This window comes from Trachinotus anak, unplaced genomic scaffold, assembly GCF_046630095.1.
Source record: "Trachinotus anak isolate AG129_WGS33_773 ecotype Australia unplaced genomic scaffold, CSIRO_AGI_Tana_v1 ptg000007l, whole genome shotgun sequence".
Taxonomy (NCBI): domain Eukaryota; kingdom Metazoa; phylum Chordata; class Actinopteri; order Carangiformes; family Carangidae; genus Trachinotus; species Trachinotus anak.
The window spans coordinates 13,767,413-13,794,174 of record NW_027273858.1 but is presented as its reverse complement, the minus strand read 5'-3'; the positions used below and the strand labels follow the sequence as shown (position 1 = coordinate 13,794,174).

The following is a 26,762-nucleotide window of genomic DNA, read 5'->3' as shown; positions in this document are numbered from 1 at the left end:
CCATTAAATATGTAGCAATAGCCAGCAGCTGGTTAGCTTAGCTTAGCATAACGACTAGTAAACAAGAGCAAGCAGCTCGTCTGGCTCTGTCCAAAGGTAAAACAGCAGTGTAAAATTGACCATTTGTGCTTTTACAGGATACATGCCACATAATATTTTGGCTGTGAGAGGTGCTGTTGTCCTCACAGTTGTAGTTGTGCGATGTTGTAGTCACAGTTACAAATTGCTGTTTTTGTGCTTTGGTTTTCATGCAGAGTCTGCAAAACTAAACAATCAAGTAACAACAAACATGTTGGAGAGCGAGCTTTACAGGTGCTAGCAGGTGCATTGTGCTACCTTTGATAAGTGGCGTGCCGTCTGCTTTCCCCCTCAACCTGAGCTCCTGACTCAGACTTCATTATCAGGGACTGAGAAATGCCTTCTGTAGACTGCTGTGGTTTGGATGCATTGTTCAAAAACATTTTAATGGAAGATCAATGCAGTACAGCTGAATATCTGTGGACATTAAGCAACAAGCTGACAGTGGAGAAACCAGACAGCACACATTTCATAACTCATTAACTAATAAAAGAATGATTTTCCTCAACAAGAATCACTACTTTGAGTAAAAATGAAGCACTTACACAGTGGCCTGGTAGAGTGGAGTGTCTCTGTGATGCCAGGATGCCAGAGAAAATGATGTTCTGATCAGGTGTGAATCCACAGGGATGAGAGTTGGAGAAGGAGCTCAACATCATAACAACCAGAAGATTTCTGTCAGAGAAAGTGAGAAGCAAAGCTATTATTGGGCTGTTGAAGCCCTGTGGTTGCCAGAGACCCTCTGAGCTCTAAGCTCTGCTGTCACACAGTGGTGGATTTATTCAATAACATCCTTAAAATGACACCCACAGTAAGTTGTGTTAAAGAAACAAAGAGCAGGCAAGAAGAAACAGAGTTGATGCAGGTTTGTTTATTGGTAATTCATTTTATGTGCACACAATGACCTTGTTGAAAAAATATAGTTGTTGTTTTTAATCATCTATGCAGTTTGGAGGTCACTTTGTAGTATGTTGAGGGGGGTTGCGCTCCCTTGTGTTGTCTGATTTCAGCACCACCTTGGCAAATCAGACCTTCTTATCAAGAAGCAGCTCACTTTTTGCAGGAATCCCTGAAAAAAGAAAAGAAAAAGAAAGAATATCACCTTCAGATTAGAGAGAAAAATCAAACAGCCTTGTGAACGTGGTACAAAATTATTAGGATGGGGGGTCAAAAGAAAAGAGGAGAGTAGTGTACGTTTTGTCTTGGTTAAAAGGAGGCTAGTCTCACCTAAAGATCAAAAATATGACTGTTAAATCTTTTACAGGTCAGAACAGATCTATGAAGACAACTTGTTTTACAAAGACAGCTGAAATAAGCTTTGGAAGGTGCGTTAGTTTTATGAAATTTCACCTCTACATCAATATTGTATTGTGTCAATCAATGATGCTGTGGGGAATGTTTCTAGCCACCCTCCCTTCCTCATTAACTTTTGTACAGTCCCTAAGAACTCTTCAAATAAATCCTACAGAACATGTTTGTTTGATCATAATGAATCCAATCATGAAAATCTTACGTCTGACAGCAGCGTGCACCAATCTTCAAGCAGGTGCATGACCAGCAGCCTCTCTCCCAGTTAGAGCCAACACTGTGCACCTGCCCATCACGACCCACACACCCTGTATGTGAGGAAATAAAACCGCAGTTGAGAGGAGCCGTTGACCAACTGGTCACTCTCTAATGAATCTGCAGTGAATAACTGTGTGTGTGTGAGTGTGTATTGATGTGTGAATGGGTGTGATTCTGATAAGTCTTGATTCAGCTGGCTGGTGTTGTGTAAACATACTCAGACCGATGAAGAAGTACTAAATGGAAATGTGTCCAACTTCTGTCAGACACTGGACAAGTTTCCACTCCAAAATCTGCTGCTGTTAAATTGTATCTCTATAGTTTGTGATCACTCCCACTCACCTTTTGAATAGTTTTCCTTATCATGCAGGTTTAAGAGACACTCAGAGTGGCACAGGACAACCAGTCCCATAAGACAAATAAACACACGGAGAAAAGCCTGAAAGAGTGAATAAATGACATCTGTAAACATGCTGCATATTTTGTCATCTCTGTAATATATTATACTCTTCTCCTTAATTAACCTCCATTCAGCACGTCCTTTAAAGATCTCTTGAGGACTGCAAATGAATAGGTGGGATTTATTCATACTTTAGTTGTCAGATAATCCCAACAGGAATCAAACCCCCAAAGGAATAAAAAAAATGTTCTCCTGTCAGTCTCAATAGGTTTTAGCAATGTAGCTATTTGCTTGTATATCACGGTCATTTGTCATCACAAATGATCCAGTATCATACAAAAGGACACTTTTGACATTTTGCCTGCAACAAACCGAATGTAAAAATAAGTATTATTAAATTTAACCTGCAGAAGATATGATTTGTAATGATTGACTGAATCACAGTTTACAACAAGACAGTTTCAATTATTCTTGTAAACCACTTAAACTCATCTTGTCTGTAGCATTGGTGAAGAATCTTAATCCCTATGTGACAGGTTATTATGTGATGTTTTTGTTTTCACCAAGTGATTTGTCTTTTTGAACCATTCTTTAATGGATGGAGCTGTATTTTGAAAAGCTGCTGCCAACACCACCAGTCCTACTGCTGTAAATAATAATAATATAAATGGTGCAATGGGTCTGCAGTTACTTCAATTTTGGCCATAACATATAGAGCACAATCTTGACAGCAATGACAACTTCAAAGTCTTATAAATCTATCCATATATATAATGATATTGCATTTTTTTATCCTAAAAAAATTCAACCATGATTTAAGACCATGGAAGAAAGTTTCTTTATTCCAAAACTTCCCAAATTGAATTGTGAGGTGTAAAATACGTACCATCTTCAGATGCGATGTGACCCAGTGAACAGGACGTCGATATGTGCGAGAACTCTCTGATAGTGGCTTTATATATCCTTATTCGTATTTAGATAGTGATGTGACTTAGATATTTGTTTAAGGAGGGGGAAACCACTTTTTTTAGGTTATGTTAACAATATATCACACATCTCTGAATCATGACATTTTCACCAATGCTTACTGTTCTTTCTACCAACTCACAGGTAAACTGGATTTCAAATTATATCCATATTCCATTTTATTGAACAAATGCAAAAAGAAACACATTGGTGGAAAAAATGGCTGAGGAAACAGTCAGTCTGAAACACAAAAACTGTTTTCTTTTTCTAAAACTTTTATTGTTGAGAGATGGAGAACTTGCACTGAAAATAAAGCCACAAATTGTCAACACTTATTAAAAATATGTAGTTTGGATCAATCATAAGATAATAAACAATATATACTTTCAAACCTTTGTTCTCCAAGTGTTTGTCAACAGCTGTGGTCATGAAAAGTCAGTCTTTGTGCTGTGCAACAGACAGAAACTGGACAATAAAGTATCAACAAACTGCAGCTCCAAACATTTCTATACTCAGTACATAATTAACAACCTGGAAAAAATAAAAAACCATAACACTCTAACAAATTAGGACAAAGAAATAACTTTACTAAATGTTCACTGGCAAAACTGAACATGACAATAAATGCTTATAAATATTTGGTTCAGTTTAACTGTGAATGTAGGAAGAACACTATAATATCCCAATGGTGACACTGCTAAATACAACAAGGGTGCAGAGGGCATAAAGTGCAAAAGTGTAAATGAAAAACAAACAGTAGAGAACAGGAAGTGTTTTCCCTGTTGCACTTTAAAAAAAAATGTTCTTTTGGTCACAGTTACCAAACTGGCAGAAAACAGCATGTGAACATGTCATCATGACGACTCACAAACCTACACTATCAGTCCACATACAACAGTGTGAAACCTCATCAGTTTTCTTCAATAAATATTGAATCTGACCAATAACCCAAACCATGAGTGAAATTTAAACATTCCCCAGGGTGGAATATGAATAATCAAAAGGATTTTTTAAAAGTAATTAAGTCTCCCAGAAAATGTCCACACCTGCAGCTCTTGGTCTCTGTAATAAACCACATTTCTTTGTTTAACATGGCAGTGTGAATTTTAATTTAGAAATGAATGAAAAAGGAACAGTTTTGCATTTGGGAAGAGTCAGATGAGAAATTAGATCATGTTTTCATTCAGTATCTGTCCATTAAATATGTAGCAATAGCCAGCAGCTGGTTAGCTTAGCTTAGCATAAAGACTGGAAACAGGAGGAATCAGCTAGTCTGGCTCTGTCCAAAGGTGAAGTTTGTTTAACATGGTCAAAAACAGCAGTGTAAAACTGACAAGTTATTATGGGTGTAGGCTAAGGTGTGGTTGTAGAGGAAGAGGCTAATGGTGATGTAGAAGGCAATGAGCATGGTGATGGAGTAGTGCTCGTGAGCCTCCGGGCTCACCCACAAAATGGTGTGAATCAGATTCCAGGTTTGTAGAGTGTCTCCAATTGACAGGAATCATTAAAGGACAACTCTGGTGAAAAAAACATCAAAACCCAAAACTACAACAAGTAGCCTACTGTCTTTGTAGCAAGGGCAGATTGGCCAATGGGAGTAGCAGGAGTTTTTCTGGTGGGCTGCTGGATAATTGGGCCGGTAAGTATCTAAATGGACACAAGAAATGCTGCAGATGAAAATTGATTGTAATGTGCCTTGATTGACTGGCCCACAGTGTTGTGTGGTTACTATGTCAGACAGGGTTGGACAGGCCCAATTTACACATATCCTTACCTCACAGCCAGTCAACTTTGGTCCACCTGGGTCTGTCCCGCCCCCTTTCTCCTTGCTGTTGTCAATCAATCAGACATTTGGAACCATCTGCGTCTGCTGCTATCACAAGAACCGGGGCAGATTTATTGAGTTGATGGCCCAAGGTGAAAACTGTCCTGCCTTCAAATTTTTACTTAAAAGTTGACCATCACCATAATGAATTTAACTTTACTCAACTTGTGTTCAAAGTGGATTTTAGATAATATTGTCTCTGTGATGCCAGGATGCCAGAGAAAATGATGTTCTGATCAGGTGTGAATCTGAGAGTTGGAGAAGGAGCTCAACATCATAACAACCAGAAGATTTCTGTCAGAGACAGTGAGAACAAAGCTGTTATTGGGCTGTTGAAGCCCTGTAGTTGCCAGAGACCCTCTGAGCTCTAAGCTCTGCTGTCACACAGTGGTGGATTTATTCAATAACATCCTAAAAATGACACCCACAGTAAGTTGTGTTAAAGAAACCAAGAGCAGGCAAGAAGAAACAGAGTTGATGCAGGTTTGTTTATTGGTAATTCATTTTATGTGCACACAATGACCTTGTTGAAAAAATATAGTGTTTTTTTTTTTTTTTTTTTTTATCATCTATGCAGTTTGGAGGTCACTTTGTAGTATGTTTAGAGGGGTTGCACTCCCTTGTGTTGTCTGATTTCACCACCACCTTGGCAAATCAGACCTTCTTCTCAAGAAGCAGCTCACTTTTTGCAGGAATCCCTGAAAAAAGAAAGAAAGAATATTACCTAACCAATTACCTACTAACAAGAGAGGAGAGTAGTGTATGTTTTGTCTTGGTTAAAAGGAGGCTAGTCTTACCTAAAGATCAAAAATATGACTGTTAAATCTTTTACAGATTTAATATTATTCCTCATTTTCAGTAGCTTAGTTTTTCCTGTATAACTACATAAGGTCAGAGCAGATCTATGAAGACAACTTGTTTTACAAAGACAGCTGAAATAAGCTTTGGAAGGTGCGTTAGTTTTATGAAATTTCACCTATACATCAATATTGTATTGTGTCAATCAATGGTGCTGTGGGGAATGTTTCTGGCCACCCTCCCTTCCTCATTAACTTTTGTACAGTCCCGAAGAACTCTTCAAATAAATCCTACAGAACATGTTTGTTTGATCCTAATGAATCCAATCATGAAAATCTTACATCCTATGACAGCGTACACCAGTCTTCAAGCAGGTGCATGACCAGCAGCCTTTCTCCCAGTTAGAGCCAACACTGTGCTCCTGCCCATCACGACCCACACACTCTGTATGTGAGGAAATAAAACCACAGTTGAGAGGAGCTGTTGACCAACTGGTCACTCTCTAATAAATCTGCAGTGAATAATTGTGTGTGTGAGTGTGTATTGATGTGTGAATGGGTGTGATTCTGATAAGTCTTGATTCAGCAGGCAGGTGCTGTGTAAACACACTCAGACCGATGAAGAAGTACTAAATGGAAATGTGTCCAACTTCTGTCAGACACTGGACAAGTTTCCACTCCAAAATCTGCTGCTGTTAAATTGTATCTCTACAGTTTGTGATCACTCCCACTCACCTTTTGAAGGGTTTTCCTTATCATGCGGCTCAGAGTGGCACAGGACAACCAGTACCATAAGACAAATAAACACACGGAGAAAAGCCTGAAAGAGTGAATAAATGACATCTGTAAACATGCTGCATATTTTGTCATCTCTGTAATATATTATACTCTTCTCCTTAATTAACCTCCATTCAGCACGTCCTCTAAAGATCTCTTGAGGACTGCAAATGAATAGGTGGGATTTATTCATACTTTAGTTGTCAGATAATCCCAACAGGAATCAAACCCCCAAAGGAATAAAAAAAAAATGTTCTCCTGTCAGTCTCAATAGGTTTTAGCATTGTAGCTATTCTTGTAAACCACTTAAACTCATCTTGTCTGTAGCATTTGTGAAGAATCTTAATTTGAAAGTAATTGTGGAGCTAAACTATGCACTGCAGTTACTTCAATTTTGGCCATAACATATAGAGCACAATCTTGACAGCAATGACAACTTCAAAGTCTTATAAATCTATCCATATATATAATGATATTGCATTTTTTATCCTAAAAAATTTCAACCATGATTGAAGACCATGAAAGAAAGTTTCTTTATTCCAAAACTTCCCAAATTGAATTGTGAGGTGTAAAATACGTACCATCTTCAGATGCGATGTGACCCAGTGAACAGGACGTCGATGTGTGTGAGAACTCTCTGATAGCGCCTTTATATTAGAGATGTGCACCACTGCATATCCTCATTTATATTTAAATAGTGATGTGACTCAGATATTTGTTTAAGGTGGGGAAAAGCAGTTTTTTTTAAAGTTATGTTAATAATGTATCTTTAAGGCACGCATCTCTGAATTGTGACATTTTCACCAATACTTACTGTTCTTTCTACCAACTCACAGGTAAGATGGATTTCAAATTATACCCATATTCCATTTTATTGAACAAATGCAAAAAGAAACACATTGGTGAAAGAATGGCTGAGGAAACAGTCAGTCTGAAACACAAAAACTGTTTTCTTTTTTCTGTTGAGAGATGGAGAACTTGCACTGAAAATAAAGCCACAAATTGTAAACACTTATTAAAAATATGTAGTTTATGTAGTTATATGTAGTAATGAAAAGTCAGTATTTGTGCTGTGCAACAGACAGAAACTGGACAATAAAGTATCAACAAACTGCAGCTCCAAACATTTCTCACCCCAACCCCCAACCCCCAACCCCATCCCAAGCCTTCGCCGCTTCCTCCCATCCAGTGCGGCGGGCGGGATCCGATGGCAGCGCCTTAATGGCAGCGGCTGAGGCTGGCTGTCTGTCTGCACTGGAATCGCCTCCTCCCCCCTTCTCCCCCTCCCCTGGAGCAAGTTGTTTGCATCCCCCCCCCCCCAGGAGTATCGTTTGGGTTTATTTTCTTTCTCCTCTCCTCTCCTTCTCCCCCTTTCCTCCCTCCCCTCTTTGCTGCACAGTCATCCTGTTATGTCTGTCTTATTATATGTTGGATGCCCTAGGTGTAGACGGGGTGATTATTGTAATTTCGCTGTAAATGTACTTGTACTGTTACAGTGACAATAAAGCTCATCATCATCATCATCATCATTTCTATACTCAGTACATAATTAACAACCTGGAAAAAATAAAAAAAAACATAATACTCTAAGCCTGTGAATATTCTCATTTGTCCAGGTCATAGTATCTCAAAGGAGTTTTAAATCGAAAGCAACTGGACTTGCTTATTTGTCGAGGAAGACGTTTCACCTCTCATCCAAGAGGCTTCATCAGCCATGCTTTCAATTTAAAACTCCTTTGAGATAACACTCTAACAAATCAGGACAAAGAAATAAGTTTACTTAAGGCTTATTGGCAAAACTGAACATTACAATAAATGCTTATAAACATTTGGTTCAGTTTAACTGTGAATGTAGGAAGAACACTATAATATCCCAGTGGTGACACTGCTAAATACAACAAGGGTGCAGAGGGCATAAAGTGCAAAAGTGTAAATGAAAAACAAACAGTAGAGAACAGGAAGTGTTTTCCCTGTTGCACATCAAAAGAAAAAAATGCTCTTTTGGTAGCAGTTACCAAACTGGCAGAAAACAGCATGTGAACATGTCATCATGACGACTCACAAACCTACACATCAGTCCACATACAACAGTGTGAAACCATCAGTTTTCTTCAATAAATATTGAATCTGACCAACAACCCAAACCATGAGTGAAACGTAAATATCCCCAGGGTGGAATATGAATAATCAAAAGGATTATTCAAAAGTAATTAAGTCTCCCAGAAAATGTCCACACCTGCAGCTCTTGGTCTCTGTAATAAACCACATTTCTTTGTTTAACCTGGAAGGGTTCAATTTAATTTAGGAATGAATTAATAAGGAACAGTTTTGCATTTTGGAAGAGTCAGATGAGAAATTAGATAATGCTTTCATTCATTGTCTTTCCATTAAATATGTAGCAATAGCCAGCAGCTGGTTAGCTTAGCTTAGCATAACGACTAGTAAACAAGAGCAAGCAGCTCGTCTGGCTCTGTCCAAAGGTAAAGTTTGTTCAATATTCACAAAAACAGCAGTGTAAAATTGACCATTTGTGCTTTTACAGGATACATGCCACATAATATTTTGGCTGTGAGAGGTGCTGTTGTCCTCACAGTTGTAGTTGTGCGATGTTGTAGTCACAGTTACAAATTGCTGTTTTTGTGCTTTGGTTTTCATGCAGAGTCTGCAAAACTAAACAATCAAGTAACAACAAACATGTTGGAGAGCGAGCTTTACAGGTGCTAGCAGGTGCATTGTGCTACCTTTGATAAGTGGCGTGCCGTCTGCTTTCCCCCTCAACCTGAGCTCCTGACTCAGACTTCATTATCAGGGATTGAGGAATGCCTTCTTTAGACTGCTGTGGTTTGGATGCATTGTTCAAAAACATTTTAATGGAAGATCAATGCAGTACAGCTGAATATCTGTGGACATTAAGCAACAAGCTGACAGTGGAGAAACCAGACAGCACACATTTCATAACTCATTAACTAATAAAAGAATGATTTTCCTCAACAAGAATCACTACTTTGAGTAAAAATGAAGCACTTACACAGTGGCCTGGTAGAGTGGAGTGTCTCTGTGATGCCAGGATGCCAGAGAAAATGATGTTCTGATCAGGTGTGAATCCACAGGGATGAGAGTTGGAGAAGGAGCTCAACATCATAACAACCAGAAGATTTCTGTCAGAGACAGTGAGAAGCAAAGCTGTTATTGGGCTGTTGAAGCCCTGTGGTTGCCAGAGACCCTCTGAGCTCTAAGCTCTGCTGTCACACAGTGGTGGATTTATTCAATAACATCCTAAAAATGACACCCACAGTAAGTTGTGTTAAAGAAACCAAGAGCAGGCAAGAAGAGACAGAGTTGATGCAGGTTTGTTTATTGGTAATTCATTTTATGTGCACACAATGACCTTGTTGAAAAAATATAGTTGTTGTTTTTAATCATCTATGCAGTTTGGAGGTCACTTTGTAGTATGTTGAGGGGGGTTGCGCTCCCTTGTGTTGTCTGATTTCACCACCACCTTGGCAAATCAGACCTTCTGATCAAGAAGCAGCTCACTTTTTGCAGGAATCCCTGAAAAAAGAAAAGAAAAAGAAAGAATATCACCTTCAGATTAGAGAGAAAAATCAAACAGCCTTGTGAACGTGGTACAAAATTATTAGGATGGGGGGTCAAAAGAAAAGAGGAGAGTAGTGTACGTTTTGTCTTGGTTAAAAGGAGGCTAGTCTTACCTAAAGATAAAAAATATGACTGTTAAATCTTTTACAGGTCAGAACAGATCTATGAAGACAACTTGTTTTACAAAGACAGCTGAAATAAGCTTTGGAAGGTGCGTTAGTTTTATGAAATTTCACCTCTACATCAATATTGTATTGTGTCAATCAATGATGCTGTGGGAATGTTTCTAGCCACCCTCCCTTCCTCATTAACTTTTGTACAGTCCCTAAGAACTCTTCAAATAAATCCTACAGAACATGTTTGTTTGATCATAATGAATCCAATCATGAAAATCTTACGTCTGACAGCAGCGTGCACCAATCTTCAAGCAGGTGCATGACCAGCAGCCTCTCTCCCAGTTAGAGCCAACACTGTGCACCTGCCCATCACGACCCACACACCCTGTATGTGAGGAAATAAAACCGCAGTTGAGAGGAGCCGTTGACCAACTGGTCACTCTCTAATGAATCTGCAGTGAATAACTGTGTGTGTGTGTATTGATGTGTGAATGGGTGTGATTCTGATAAGTCTTGATTCAGCAGGCTGGTGTTGCGTAAACACACTCAGACCGATGAAGAAGTACTAAATGGAAATGTGTCCAACTTCTGCCAGACACTGGACAAGTTTCCACTCCAAAATCTGCTGCTGTTAAATTGTATCTCTATAGTTTGTGATCACTCCCACTCACCTTTTGAATAGTTTTCCTTATTATGCATTTTTAAGAGACACTCAGAGTGGCACAGGACAACCAGTCCCATAAGACAAACAAGCACACGGAGAAAAGCCTGAAAGAGTGAATAAATGACATCTGTAAACATGCTGCATATTTTGTCATCTCTGTCATATGTTATACTCTTCTCCTTAATTAACCTCCATTCAGCACGTCCTCTAAAGATCTCTTGAGGACTGCAAATGAATAGGTGGGATTTATTCATACTTTAGTTGTCAGATAATCCCAACAGGAATCAAACCCCCAAAGGAATAAAAAAAAATGTTCTCCTGTCAGTCTCAATGGGTTTTAGCAATGTAGCTATTTGCTTGTATGTCACGGTCATTTGTCATCACAAATGATCCAGTATCATACAAAAGGACACTTTTGACATTTTGCCTGCAACATACCAACTGTAAAAATAAGTATTATTAAATTTAACCTGCAGAAGATATGATTTGTAATGATTGACTGAATCACAGTTTACAACAAGACAGTTTCAATTATTCTTGTAAACCATTTAAACTCATCTTGTCTGTAGCATTGGTGAAGAATCTTAATCCCGATGTGACAGGTTATTATGTGATGTTTTTGTTTTCACCAAGTGATTTGTCTTTTTGAACCATTCTTTAATGGATGGAGCTGTATTTTGAAAAGCTGCTGCCAACACCACCAGTCCTACTGCTGTAAATAATAATAATATAAATGGTGCAATGGGCCTGCAGTTACTTCAATTTTGGCCATAACATATAGAGCACAATCTTGACAGCAATGACAACTTCAAAGTCTTATAAATCTATCCATATATATAATGATATTGCATTTTTTATCCTAAAAAATTTCAAACATGATTTAAGACCATGGAAGAAAGTTTCTTTTTTCCAAAACTTCCCAAATTGAATTGTGAGTTGTATAATACGTACCATCTTCAGATGCGACGTGACCCAGTGAACAGGACGTCGATGTGTGCGAGAACTCTCTGATAGTGGCTTTATATATCCTTATTCGTATTTAGATAGTGATGTGACTTAGATATTTGTTTAAGGAGGGGGAAACCACTTTTTTTAGGTTATGTTAACAATGTATCACACATCTCTGAATCATGACATTTTCACCAATGATTCTTTTCTTTCTACCAACTCACAGGTAAACTGGATTTCAAATTATATCCATATTCCATTTTATTGAACAAATGCAAAAAGAAACACATTGGTGAAAAAATGGCTGAGGAAACAGTCAGTCTGAAACACAAAAACTGTTTTCTTTTTCTAAAACTTTTATTGTTGAGAGATGGAGAACTTGCACTGAAAATAAAGCCACAAATTGTCAACACTTATTAAAAATATGTAGTTTGGATCAATCATAAGATAATAAACAATATATACTTTCAAACCTTTGTTCTCCAAGTGTTTGTCAACAGCTGTGGTCATGAAAAGTCAGTCTTTGTGCTGTGCAACAGACAGAAACTGGACAATAAAGTATCAACAAACTGCAGCTCCAAACATTTCTATACTCAGTACATAATTAACAACCTGGAAAAAATAAAAAACCATAACACTCTAACAAATTAGGACAAAGAAATAACTTTACTAAATGTTCACTGGCAAAACTGAACATGACAATAAATGCTTATAAATATTTGGTTCAGTTTAACTGTGAATGTAGGAAGAACACTATAATATCCCAATGGTGACACTGCTAAATACAACAAGGGTGCAGAGGGCATAAAGTGCAAAAGTGTAAATGAAAAACAAACAGGAGAGAACAGGAAGTGTTTTCCCTGTTGCACATTAAAAAAAAAATTGCTCTTTTGGTCACAGTTACCAAACTGGCAGAAAACAGCATGTGAACATGTCATCATGACGACTCACAAACCTACACTATCAGTCCACATACAACAGTGTGAAACCTCATCAGTTTTCTTCAATAAATATTGAATCTGACCAACAACCCAAACCATGAGTGAAATTTAAACATTCCCCAGGGTGGAATATGAATAATCAAAAGGATTATTCAAAAGTAATTAAGTCTCCCAGAAAATGTCCACACCTGCAGCTCTTGGTCTCTGTAATAAACCACATTTCTTTGTTTAACATGGCAGTGTGAATTTTAATTTAGAAATGAATGAAAAAGGAACAGTTTTGCATTTGGGAAGAGTCAGATGAGAAATTAGATAATGTTTTCATTCAGTATCTGCCCATTAAATATGTAGCAATAGCCAGCAGCTGGTTAGCTTAGCTTAGCATAAAGACTGGAAACAGGAGGAATCAGCTAGTCTGGCTCTGTCCAAAGGTGACGTTTATTTAACATGTTCAAAAACAGCAGTGTAAAACTGACAAGTTATTATGGGTGTAGGCTAAGGTGTGGTTGTAGAGGAAGAGGCTAATGGTGATGTAGAAGGCAATGAGCATGGTGATGGAGTAGTGCTCGTGAGCCTCCGGGCTCACCCACAAAATGGTGTGAATCAGATTCCAGGTTTGTAGAGTGTCTCCAATTGAAAGGAATCATTAAAGGACAATTCTGCTGAAAAAAACATCAAAACCCAAAACTACAACAATTAGCCTACTGTCTTTGTAGCAAGGGCAGATTGGCCAATGGGAGTAGCAGGAGTTTTTCTGGTGGGCTGCTGGACAATTGGGCCGGTAAGTATCTAAATGGACACAAGAAATGCTGCAGATGAAAATTGATTGTAATGTGCCTTGACTGACTGGCCCACAGTGTTGTGTGGTTACTATGTCAGACAGGGTTGGACAGGCCCAATTTTTCTTTTTTTATTATTTTTTTGGGCTTTTTATGTCTTTATTATAGATAAGTGGAGACTGACAGGAAAGGGGAATGACATGCAGGAAAGAGTTGGACCAGTCAGGAGTCTGACCAGTGACTGCCTGCTAAGAGCATCTTGCGCTCACCATGGCACGCACCCTAACCACTCGACTACCGGACCGCCCCGGACAGGCCCGATTTAATAGTTATGATCTACCTAATAGTTTCACATATGCTTACCTCACAGCCAGTCAACTTTGGTCCACCTGGGTCTGTCCCGCCCCCTTTCTCCTTGCTGTTGTCAATCAATCAGACATTTGGAACCATCTGCGTCTGCTGCTATCACGAGAACCGGGGCAGATTTAATGAGTTGGTGGCCCAAGGTGAACCCTGTCTTGCTTTATTTTACACTCTCTCTAACTGGGAATTTCTCAAAACGTTTCTCTTTATGTAAAATTATTACACACTAAAAATACTATAAAAGTCCTGCCTTCAAATTTTTACTTAAAAGTTGACCATCACCATAATGAATTTAACTTTACTCAACTTGTGTTCAAAGTGGATTTTAGATAATATTGTCACTGTGATGCCAGGATGCCAGAGAAAATGATGTTCTGATCAGGTGTGAATCTGAGAGTTGGAGAAGGAGCTCAACATCATAACAACCAGAAGATTTCTGTCAGAGACAGTGAGAACAAAGCTGAGAAACAAACTGAGTTGATGCAGGTTTGTTTATTGGTAATTCATTTTATGTGCACACAATGACCTTGTTGAAAAAATATAGTTGTTGTTTTTTTTTTTGGTTTTTAATCATCTATGCAGTTTGGAGGTCACTTTGTAGTATGTTGAGGGGGGTTGCGCTCCCTTGTGTTGTCTGATTTCAGCACCACCTTGGCAAATCAGACCTTCTGATCAAGAAGCAGCTCACTTTTTGCAGGAATCCCTGAAAAAAGAAAAGAAAAAGAAAGAATATCACTTTCATATTAGAGAGAAAAATCAAACAGCCTTGTGAAAGTGGTGCAAAATTATTAGAATGGGGGAGTCAAAAGAAAAGAGGAGAGTAGTGTACGTTTTGTCTTGGTTAAAAGGAGGCTAGTCTCACCTAAAGATCAAAAATATGACTGTTAAATCTTTTACAGGTCAGAGCAGATCTATGAAGACAACTTGTTTTACAAAGACAGCTGAAATAAGCTTTGGAAGGTGCGTTAGTTTTATGAAATTTCACCTATACATCAATATTGTATTGTGTCAATCAATGATGCTGTGGGAATGTTTCTAGCCACCCTCCCTTCCTCATTCATTTTTGTACAGCCCCTGAGAACTCTTCAAATAAATCCTACAGAACATGTTTGTTTGATCATAATGAATCTAATCATGAAAATCTTACGTCTGACAGCAGCGTGCACCAATCTTCAAGCAGGTGCATGACCAGCAGCCTCTCTCCCAGTTAGAGCCAACACTGTGCACCTGCCCATCACGATCCACACACCCTGTATGTGAGGAAATAAAACCGCAGTTGAGAGGAGCTGTTGACCAACTGGTCACTCTCTAATGAATCTGCAGTGAATAACTGTGTGTGTATGAGTGTGTATTGATGTGTGAATGGGTGTGATTCTGATAAGTCTTGATTCAGCAGGCAGGTGCTGTGTAAACACACTCAGACCGATGAAGAAGTACTAAATGGAAATGTGTCCAACTTCTGTCAGACACTGGACAAGTTTCCACTCCAAAATCTGCTGCTGTTAAATTGTATCTCTACAGTTTGTGATCACTCCCACTCACCTTTTGAATAGTTTTCCTTATCATGCAGGTTTAAGAGACACTCAGAGTGGCACAGGACAACCAGTCCCATAAGACAAACAAGCACACGGAGAAAAGCCTGAAAGAGTGAATAAATGACATCTGTAAACATGCTGCATATTTTGTCATCTCTGTAATATATTATACTCTTCTCCTTAATTAACCTCCATTCAGCACGTCCTTTAAAGATCTCTTGAGGACTGCAAATGAATAGGTGGGATTTATTCATACTTTAGTTGTCAGATAATCCCAACAGGAATCAAACCCCCAAAGGAATAAAAAAAATGTTCTCCTGTCAGTCTCAATAGGTTTTAGCATTGTAGCTATTTGCTTGTATGTCACGGTCATTTGTCATCACAAATGATCCAGTATCATACAAAAGGACACTTTTGACATTTTGCCTGCAACATACCGAATGTAAAAATAAGTATTATTAAATTTTAATTTAGAGAAGATATGATTTGTAATGATTGACTGAGTCACAGTTTAAAGCAAGACAGTTTCAATTATTCTCGTAAACCACTTAAACTCATCTTGTCTGGAGCATTCATGAAGAATCTTAATCCCTATGTGAAAGGTTATTATGTGATGTTTTTGTTTTCACAAAGCGATTTGTCTTTTTCAACCATTCTTTAATGGATGGAGCTGTATTTTGAAAAGCTGCTGCCAACACCACCAGTCCTACTGCTGTAAATAATAATAATATAAATGGTGCAATGGGCCTAAAATCTTGCAGCCATTTGAAAGTAATTGTGAAACTAAACTATGCACTGCAGTTACTTCAATTTTGGCCATAACATATAGAGCACAATCTTGACAGCAATGACAACTTCAAAGTCTTATAAATCTATCCATATATATAATGATATTGCATTTTTTTATCGTAAAAAATTTCAACCATGATTTAAGACCATGGAAGAAAGTTTCTTTATTCCAAAACTTCCTAAATTGAATTATGAAGTGTAAAATACGTACCATCTTCAGATGCGATGTGACCCAGTGAACAGGACGCTGATGTGTGTGAGAACTCTCTGATAGCGCCTTTATATTAGAGATGTGCACCACTGCATATCCTTATTCGTATTTAAATAGTGATCTGACTTAGGTATTTGTTTAAGGTGGGGAAAAGCAGTTTTTTTAAAGTTATGTTAATAATGTATCTTTAAGGCACACATCTCTGAATCGTGACATTTTCACCAATGCTTACTGTTCTTTCTACAAACTCACAGGTAAACTGGATTTCAAATTATTTTTTATTAATTATTAATTATACTTTCAAATCTTTGTTCTCCAAGTGTTTGTCAACAGCTGTGGTCATGAAAAGTCAGTATTTGTGCTGTGCAACAAACAGAAACTGGACAATAAAGTATCAACAAACTGCAGCTCCAAACATTTCTATACTCAGTACATAATTAACAACCTGGAAAAAATAAAAAACCATAATACTCTAACAAATTAGGACAAAGACATAAGTTTACTAAATGTCCATTGGCAAAACTGAACATGACAATAAATGCTTATAAATATTTGGTTCAGTTTAACTGTGAATGTAGGAAGAACACTATAATATCCCAATGGTGACACTGCTAAATACAACAAGGGTGCAGAGGGCATAAAGTGCAAAAGTGTAAATGAAAAACAAACAGTAGAGAACAGGAAGTGTTTTCCCTGTTGCACATCAAAAGAAAAAAATGCTCTTTTGGTAGCAGTTACCAAACTGGCAGAAAACAGCATGTGAACATGTCATCATGACGACTCACAAACCTACACTATCAGTCCACATACAACAGTGTGAAACCTCGTCAGTTTTCTTCCATAAATATTGAATCTGATTAACAACCCAAACCATGAGTGAAATTTAAACATTCCCCAGGGTGGAATATGAATAATAAAAAGGATTATTTAAAAGTAACTAAGTCTCCCAGGAAATGTCAACACCTGCAGCTCTTGGTCTCTGTAATAAACCACATTTCTTTGTTTAACACGGCAGTGTGCAATCTGATTTAGGAAATAAAAGAAAAAGGAACAGTTTTGCACTTTTGGGAAGAGTCAGATGAGAAATTAGATCATGTTTTCATTCAGTATCTGTCCATTAAATATGTAGCAATAGCCAGCAGCTGGTTAGCTTAGCTTAGCATAAAGACTGGAAACAGGAGGAAACAGCTAGTCTGGCTCTGTCCAAAGGTGAAGTTTGTTTAACATGTTCAAAAACAGCAGCATAAAACTGACCAGTTGTGGTTTTACAAGTTACCTGCCACATAATTTTTGGCTGTGAGCAGTGACCTTGTGCGATGTTGTAGTCACAGTTAGAATTCATCTTAAGACAAGAAGCAGCATCTCAAGTAAAAAGTTTCTCATTCAGGCTGTAACATCACAGTCCATGTACACTGTAGCTGCTGATCTTTGAAAGTATAGTCCATACAATGCTTTATGAAGGCAGGTTTGTTGAAGGGCCAGTGATGCTGGTTGGGGACAGAGCCGTTCACACTGCACTCAAAGACAGAGAACATGGGGATCAAATGCGTGCCATCCAGCTCTGCTGGTAGGCACGGGTGTTGGCTAAGGTGTGGCAGTAGAGGAAGAGGCTAATGGTGATGTAGAAGGCAATGAACATGGCGATGGAGTAGTGCTCGTGAGCCTCCGGGTTCACCCACAAAATGGTGTGTAGCAGGAGTCTTTCTGGTGGGCTGCTGGACAATTGGACCGGTAAGAATCTAAATGGACACAAAAAATGCTGCAGATGAAAACTGATTGTTATGTGCCTTGATTGACTGGCCCACAGTGTTGTGTGGTTACTCAGTCAGACAGGCCTGATTTAATAGTTATGATCGAACAAATAGTTTCACATATCCTTACCTCACAGCCAGTTAACTTTGGTCCACCTGGGTCTGTGACACCCCCTTTCTCCTTAATGTTGTTAATCAATCAGACATTTGGAACCATCTGCGTCGCCAGACCCATTTTACTGGGGCACGTGCCCCAGTATATAATTGCTGTGCCCCAGTAAAATTTCCTGATCACATTTCAGAAACAGTAATGTCTTGGGCGCTGTGGAATAACCGTATATGACTGATGCATCCAAATCGCACCCATTCGTCTCTATTAAACTGCTTGCGGAATACTCATCACACAATTAACACACATATATCATGTGAAACCTCATGACTTGAGCTTCCCAACGGTGCTTTCCACTAGTTGCTGTGATAAATGGTTTGGGAAAAAAATAACATCATTGAATTCACATCACATTCAATCATATTCTGCATACAGCTCTGCTTCCATCTCCACACCGGTTGTTGTCAGTGCAGTATCTCACTAACGCCTGAGTTTATACGACAAACCATACATCAAAATAAACAGCAGTCCCCAAATGGTATAAAGTATTTATCTGTGCCTTTTGGCATTGTCAAGTAATCCAGTTTTGAAATTACAGCAACAGCAAATTACGGCAACAATTTGTCTCCAACTGCGGTCTGATATTCTAATGTAGCTTACATTATTTAGTTATGTCGGTACACAATATATTTTTTACAAATTATTACTAAGACATACAGTAGGCTATCCCACTATCATGATATTTATGTTACCAGATTCCAGACAATCCACACAGGTATGAAAAGTTATTTCGGTTGCCATGCTTCCTATACTGGCATATAGTCAAGAACATGTAAAATCGAAAAACGTAAAATGTTTTTCCTTCATAGAGAAGCCTGATGTAAATATGCAAAATCAGGGAAATACTTTGTTTACTTTCAGATCATATCAGGTATACAACTGTGAAAGTCATAAAGTGACTGGTTTTTTTGTATTCCCTCCTGTAGTACTTGATCATTTTTAGTGTGGAACACAGAAGAGGAATTCAATGGCTGGAGTCAGAGGTTGCTAGTATTTGCATAGAGATATGCTTTACTTTGTAAAACCTATTGAGGTTCATGTTTATTGAAAGAAACATTTTCATACATTGTTTTGTTAAAAACCAGAGATCACTACATCAGCAAATGTACTCCAGGCCTAAAGGGGCAGACAAAGCGATAAGTATCAATGGAACCTCAAACAGCAGCCAGTGCTCATAGGGGGACTGGTTTCACCTGCACACCTGCTTGGAGAGCATGGGAAAAATGTTTGGTGGATGGTCAGTCACTTGGATTCACTCCTGGCAGAAAGGCAAGAGAGGCACAGCTCATTGTCAGCACTAAAGACACAACTGGTAGGAGGAAATCAATGTCGGACTGTGCATTTCATTTCAAGGCCTTTAATCATGTTTATTAACACTAAATGTAATTAGTTAGTTTTGTGCAATAGTAAAATTGTACTTTTTTTTATTTACAGGCATTGTACTGAGTTTAAAATAAAATGATACATGGATGATATTAATTTGCTGACGTGTATATATATTTCTTTGTTCTTCTATCTTTAAGGTTATCAACCTATTCTGTTAAACATCCATTTGGAAGAAATAAAACAAAAGAAAAGGAACTGAGTTGTCCCTGAATCTTTTGTGCTGAACAAGCCGTTTCAAGTTTGGGCAGAGCTGGAGCAACTTAACGCCCACACAACTTGACATACATGAATCAGAATCAGAATCAGTTTTATTGCCAAGTATGTTTTCACATACAAGGAATTTTTTCTGGTGATTGGTGCAATTGATCAGCAACAGTGGGGCTCTCTAGCCTTGTTGATGAGGCTAATAGCAGATGGGAAGAAGCTATTTTTGTGGCGAGAGGTTTTGGTCCTGAAGGACCGCAGCCTCCTGCCAGAGGGGAGTGTCACAAAGAGTTTGTGTCCAGGGTGGGAGGAGTCAGCTACAATCTTCCCTGCACGCCTCAGAGTCCTTGAGGTGTACAGGTCCTGGAGGGACGGAAGATTGCAGCCAATCACCTTCTCAGCAGAGTGGATGATACGCTGCAGTCTGTTATTGTCCCTCTCCGTGGCAGCAGCGTACCAGATGGTGATGGAGGAGTTGAGGATGGACTCAATGATGGAGGTGTAGAAGTTCACCATCATAGTCCTTGGCAGGTTGAACTTCTTCAATTGCCTCAGGAAATACATCCTTTTTTGATGAGGGAGCTGATGTTTAGCTCCCATTTGAGATCCTGTGTGATGGTGGTTCCCAAGAAGCGAAAATGCTCCACGGTAGCCACGGGGGAGTCACACAGGGAGATGGGGGTGGGTGGGGCTGGGCTCTTCCTGAAGTCCACTATCATTTCCACTGTCTTCAGAGCGTTTAGCTCTAGGTTGTTCTGCCTGCACCAGGTCACCAGACGCTCAGTCTCCCACCTGTAGGCAGACTCATCGCCATCAGAGATGAGTCCAATGAGAGTGGTGTCGTCTGCAAACTTCAGGAGCTTGACAGACTGATGGCTGGAGGTGCAGGTGTTGGTGTACAGGGAGAAGAGCAGAGGAGAAAGAACGCAGCCTTGTGGGGATCCAGTGCTGATGGTCTGGGAGTCAGACACGTGCTTTCCTAGCTTCACGTGCTGCCTCCTGTCAGACAGGAAGTCGGTGATCCACCTGCAGGTGGAGTCAGGCACGCTCAGCTGGGAGAGCTTGTCCTGCAGCAGAGCCGGGATGATGGTGTTGAAGGCAGAGCTGAAGTCCACAAACAGGATCCTGGCATAGGTCCCTGAGGAGTCCAGGTGCTGGAGGATGAAGTGGAGAGCCATGTTGACGGCGTCGTCTACAGACCTGTTGGCTCTGTAGGCGAACTGCAGGGGGTCCAGGAGTGGGTCAGTGATGGATTTGAGATGGGACAGGACAAGGCGCTCAAATGATTTCATGACCACAGAGGTCAGGGCAATGGGTCTATAGTCATTTAGTCCTGTGGGCCTTGGTTTTTTGGGGACAGGGATGATGGTGGAGGATTTGAAGCAGGCTGGCACGTGGCAGGTCTCCAGTGAGGTGTTGAAGATGTCCGTGAACACTGAAGACAGCTGATCAGCACAGTGCTTCAGGGATGATGGAGAGACAGAGTCAGGACCGGCTGCTTTGCGGGGGTTCTGCTTCTTAAAAAGCCTGTTGACATCTCTCTCCAGGATAGAGAGAGATGTTCCTTTGGTAGGGGAGGAGGAGGGGGATTCTGATGTGGCTCCGATGTGGAGGTTAGTGTCAGGCTTGTCATGAATGTATCTTTGCATTTTTACCTTTACCAGTGCTTTTGTCAGTATGAGTATGGCAGTGGCAATAATAATGAGCAAGTCAATGGAAGCTTGTTAAGCACATAGCCTACAATAGCTTTCCAAAAAAATATTATGGATGGGGGGGGGGCTTTATAACTAGCATCGCCCCTGTTTGGAACTTGATGAAACAGATGAAATAGATGAAATAGCGACATAACCTCTTTCCCCTGTATAGATGTGTAAAAAACTTGCTACAAAACTAGGTCTGTCAGCATTAATGCTTTAATCGTGATGAGATTAAGGACCAAGCATAATGCATTATTGTTTTTTAGCCAAAGATTCTGTATTTTACACCGTCACTGCTGCTGTTACCAAAGATTCTACAGCGCTACGTTCAAGAATCTTTGGCAGCTACTATTTTGACCCTTTGATGCACCCTTACTTGTTGTCAAGCTGCCACAGACACTTGCTACAAAGATTTTACATGGCGGCGCAAGATAGTTGATGGCAAGTCATGTCTATGAGAGCAAAAGGGGGACGTTCCGGTCTGCATAAAGGGGCGTGTTGGGAGACCTAAAGTGTTTAAATCCAATGCTGGAATCGTCGTTGGTGAAGATCAGATGAGCTGGATGAAAATATAAGTTACCCAGAGTTCGTCTATGGATAAATTAATTATCAGACATCTTCATAATTACACGTCAGACATGCTAATGTTAGCTGCTAGTTCAGACAGACTGATGGTTATGTGTTGTCAAGCAAGAGAAAACACTTCTGAAATGCAAAATAATAGAATTTGAATCATGTGATAAAACATGCAGTTAATTGTGACTAACTGTTGAAATTAAGCGATTAATCGTTATTACAATGACTGTTGCCATCACAAGAACCAGGGGCAGATTTAATGATTTGGGGACACTCTCTCTAACTGGGAATGTCTCAAAACTTTTCTCTTTATGTAAAATTATTACACACTAAAAATACTGTAAAAGTCCTGCCTTCAAATCTTTACTTAAAAGTTGACCATCACCATAATGAATTTAACTTTACTCAACTTGTGTTCAAAGTGGAGCTATTTTAGATAATATTGAATAGTTTAATCAGTTATAATACTTCATATTTGATTTGATTTGTAAAATCAGAATTTGCAACATAACTGATGACATTTATCAGAAGTACAATTGTAGTACAGTCTTGTTTGCTTTGCGTGGCCTCTTGTAAGTTACTTAGGGGTACAATGAGTTAGAATAGTAACATAATACAATATTTTTCATTTCTGAACATGTAATAAGTTAATAAGTCTATAGCTGTTTGGGGCCCTTCTAGTTGGAGGGCGCGCACTTGGTTATCTTTCACTTCACACTGCATCATTGCCAGTAGCGCAGTAGTAATCAGGAATGTCAGGGGAATTTCCAGGAGGCCGTTAATGTTTCAGGGCCAGGGCTGGACTGATTATTGTGTAGGCTAACAATACTGTGTTCTTTAAAATCTTGCTGCACCATCCGGCCTGTCTCAGCTGTGTACTCGCAGTGAGCAGTCCTTCCTCAAGTGGTACAACCCTGATGTACCTTGAATTGTAAGTGGTTAGCTAATGAACTAAGAACTACAGCTAAGAACTCTTCTTCAGACTCAGACATTCAGATATATATTTAGACTTCAGATATGAGCAATAATGGAGGGAGGAACAAGTGCATTTCACATTTCCACACAGTTTATGAAACATTCGTGCAAATCGGGTAAATATGTTTCACTGATTTCTATTTTGTCCCCAGTCAATCTGCTGAAGTTTGGATGCATGTTCAAAGAAATGCCTTCTGTACAATGTTGTTGTTGTTGCATCATTCAAAAACATTTTTTAATAGAAGATAAATACAGTACAACTGCATATCTGCAGCTGTACTGTGCCAGAGACCCTCTGCCGTCTTAGCTCTGCTGTCACACAGTGGTGGATTTAATCAATAACATCCCAAAAATTACACCCATAGTAAGTTGTGTTAAAGAAACAAAGAGCAGGCAAGAAGAGACAGAGTTGATGCAGGTTTTTTTATTGGTAAAATTTGCTTTTTTTTTATCATCTATGCAGTTTGGAGGTCACTTTGTAGTATGTTGAGGGGGGTTGCGCTCCCTTGTGTTGTCTGATTTCAGCACCACCTTGACAAATCAGACTGAAGCAGCTCACTTTTTGCAGGAATCCCTGAAAAAAGAAAAGAAAAAGAAAGAATATCACCCTTACATTAGAGAGAAAAATCAAACAGCCTTGTGAAAGTGGTACAAAATTATTAGGATGGGGGGTCAAAAGAAAAGAGGAGAGTAGTGTATGTTTGTCTGGTTAAAAGGAGGCTAGTCTCACCTAAAGATCAAAAATATGACTGTTAAATCTTTTACAGGTCAGAACAGATCTATGAGGACAACTTGTTTTACAAAGAGAGCTGAAATAAGCTTTGGAAGGTGCGTTAGTTTTATGAAATTTCACCTATACATCAATATTGTATTGTGTCAATCAATGATGCTGTGGGGAATGTTTCTAGCCACCCTCCCTTCCTCATTAATTTTTGTACAGCCCCTAAGAACTCTTGAAATAAATCCTACAGAACATGTTTGTTTGATCCTAATGAATCTAATCATGAAAATCTTACGTCTGACAGCAGCGTGCACCAATCTTCAAGCAGGTGCATGACCAGCAGCCTCTCTCCCAGTTAGAGCCAACACTGTGCACCTGCCCATCACGATCCACACACCCTGTATGTGAGGAAATAAAACCACAGTTGAGAGGAGCCGTTGACCAACTGGTCACTCTCTAATGAATCTGCAGTGAATAACTGTGTGTGTGTGTGAGTGTGTATTGATGTGTGAATGGGTGTGATTCTGATAAGTCTTGATTCAGCAGGCTGGTGTTGTGTAAACACACTCAGACCGATGAAGAAGTACTAAATGGAAATGTGTCCAACTTCTGTCAGACACTGGACAAGTTTCCACTCCAAAATCTGCTGCTGTTAAATTGTATCTCTACAGTTTGTGATCACTCCCACTCACCTTTTGAATAGTTTTCCTTATCATGCAGGTTTAAGAGACACTCAGAGTGGCACAGGACAACCAGTCCCATAAGACAAACAAGCACACGGAGAAAAGCCTGAAAGAGTGAATAAATGACATCTGTAAACATGCTGCATATTTTGTCATCTCTGTAATATATTATACTCTTCTCCTTAATTAACCTCCATTCAGCACGTCCTTTAAAGATCTCTTGAGGACTGCAAATGAATAGGTGGGATTTATTCATACTTTAGTTGTCAGATAATCCCAACAGGAATCAAACCCCCAAAGGAATAAAAAAAATGTTCTCTTGTCAGTCTCAATAGGTTTTAGCATTGTAGCTATTTGCTTGTATGTCACGGTCATTTGTCATCACAAATGATCCAGTATCATACAAAAGGACACTTTTGACATTTTGCCTGCAACATACCGAATGTAAAAATAAGTATTATTAAATTTTAATTTAGAGAAGATATGATTTGTAATGATTGACTGAATCACAGTTTAAAGCAAGACAGTTTCAATTATTCTCGTAAACCACTTAAACTCATCTTGTCTGGAGCATTCATGAAGAATCTTAATCCCTATGTGACAGGTTATTATGTGATGTTTTTGTTTTCACCAAGCGATTTGTCTTTTTCAACCATTCTTTAATGGATGGAGCTGTATTTTGAAAAGCTGCTGCCAACACCACCAGTCCTACTGCTGTAAATAATAATAATATAAATGGTGCAATGGGCCTAAAATCTTGCAGCCATTTGAAAGTAATTGTGAAACTAAACTATGCACTGCAGTTACTTCAATTTTGGCCATAACATATAGAGCACAATCTTGACAGCAATGACAACTTCAAAGTCTTATAAATCTATCCATATATATAATGATATTGCATTTTTTTATCCTAAAAAATTTCAACCATGATTTAAGACCATGGAAGAAAGTTTCTTTATTCCAAAACTTCCCAAATTGAATTGTGAAGTGTAAAATACGTACCATCTTCAGATGCGATGTGACCCAGTGAACAGGACGCTGATGTGTGTGAGAACTCTCTGATAGTGCCTTTATATTAGAGATGTGCACCACTGCATATCCTTATTCGTATTTAAATAGTGATCTGACTTAGGTATTTGTTTAAGGTGGGGAAAAGCAGTTTTTTTAAAGTTATGTTAATAATGTATCTTTAAGGCACACATCTCTGAATCATGACATTTTCACCAATGCTTACTGTTCTTTCTACCAACTCACAGGTAAACTGGATTTCAAATTATATCCATATTCCATTTTATTGAACAAATGCAAAAAGAAACACATTGGTGAAAAAATGGCTGAGGAAACAGTCAGTCTGAAACACAAAAACTGTTTTCTTTTTCTGAAACTTTTATTGTTGAGAGATGGAGAACTTGCACTGAAAATAAAGCCACAAATTGTCAACACTTATAAAGAATATGTAGTTTGGATCAACCATGAGATAATAAACAATATATACTTTCAAATCTTTGTTCTCCAAGTGTGTGTCAACAGCTGTGGTCATGAAAAGTCAGTATTTGTGCTGTGCAACAGACAGAAACTGGACAATAAAGCATCAACAAACTGCAGCTCCAAACATTTCTATACTCAGTACATAATTAACAACCTGGAAAAAAAAAAAAAAAAAAAACCCATAATACTTATAACAAATTAGGACAAAGAAATAAGTTTACTAAAGGCTCATTGGCAAAACTGAACATGACAATAAATGCTTATAAATATTTGGTTCATCTTAACTGTGAATGTAGGAAGAACACTATAATATCCCAATGGTGACACTGCTAAATACAACAAGGGTGCAGAGGGCATAAAGTGCAAAAGTGTAAATGAAAAACAAACAGTAGAGAACAGGAAGTGTTTTCCCTGTTGCACATCAAAAGAAAAAAATGCTCTTTTGGTCACAGTTACCAAACTGGCAGAAAACAGCATGTGAACATGTCATCATGACGACTCACAAACCTACACTATCAGTCCACATACAACAGTGTGAAACCTCGTCAGTTTTCTTCCATAAATATTGAATCTGATTAACAACCCAAACCATGAGTGAAATTTAAACATTCCCCAGGGTGGAATATGAATAATAAAAAGGATTATTTAAAAGTAACTAAGTCTCCCAGGAAATGTCAACACCTGCAGCTCTTGGTCTCTGTAATAAACCACATTTCTTTGTTTAACACGGCAGTGTGCAATCTGATTTAGGAAATAAAAG

General features: G+C 38.8%; 4 long non-coding RNA genes across 4 annotated transcripts; all 4 read right to left on the bottom strand.

Annotated features, from left to right (window-relative positions):
- Positions 1-5,304: 5,304 nt before the first annotated feature.
- Positions 5,305-7,070, bottom strand: LOC139622444 (uncharacterized). Its single transcript, XR_011691265.1, has 4 exons — positions 6,991-7,070; positions 6,368-6,452; positions 5,975-6,077; positions 5,305-5,533 (listed from the first exon to the last, which is right to left on the bottom strand). It is a non-coding gene; the product is annotated as an uncharacterized lncRNA (long non-coding RNA).
- A 2,678-nt stretch (positions 7,071-9,748) lies between these two features.
- Positions 9,749-11,767, bottom strand: LOC139622443 (uncharacterized). The gene is made up of 4 exons (XR_011691264.1): positions 11,738-11,767; positions 10,794-10,890; positions 10,405-10,507; positions 9,749-9,961 (listed from the first exon to the last, which is right to left on the bottom strand). It is a non-coding gene; the product is annotated as an uncharacterized lncRNA (long non-coding RNA).
- A 2,527-nt stretch (positions 11,768-14,294) lies between these two features.
- Positions 14,295-16,461, bottom strand: LOC139622442 (uncharacterized). Its single transcript, XR_011691263.1, has 3 exons — positions 16,353-16,461; positions 15,360-15,456; positions 14,295-15,067 (listed from the first exon to the last, which is right to left on the bottom strand). It is a non-coding gene; the product is annotated as an uncharacterized lncRNA (long non-coding RNA).
- A 7,664-nt stretch (positions 16,462-24,125) lies between these two features.
- On the bottom strand, positions 24,126-25,592 carry LOC139622441 (uncharacterized). Its single transcript, XR_011691262.1, has 3 exons — positions 25,517-25,592; positions 24,524-24,620; positions 24,126-24,229 (listed from the first exon to the last, which is right to left on the bottom strand). It is a non-coding gene; the product is annotated as an uncharacterized lncRNA (long non-coding RNA).
- Positions 25,593-26,762: the final 1,170 nt, after the last annotated feature.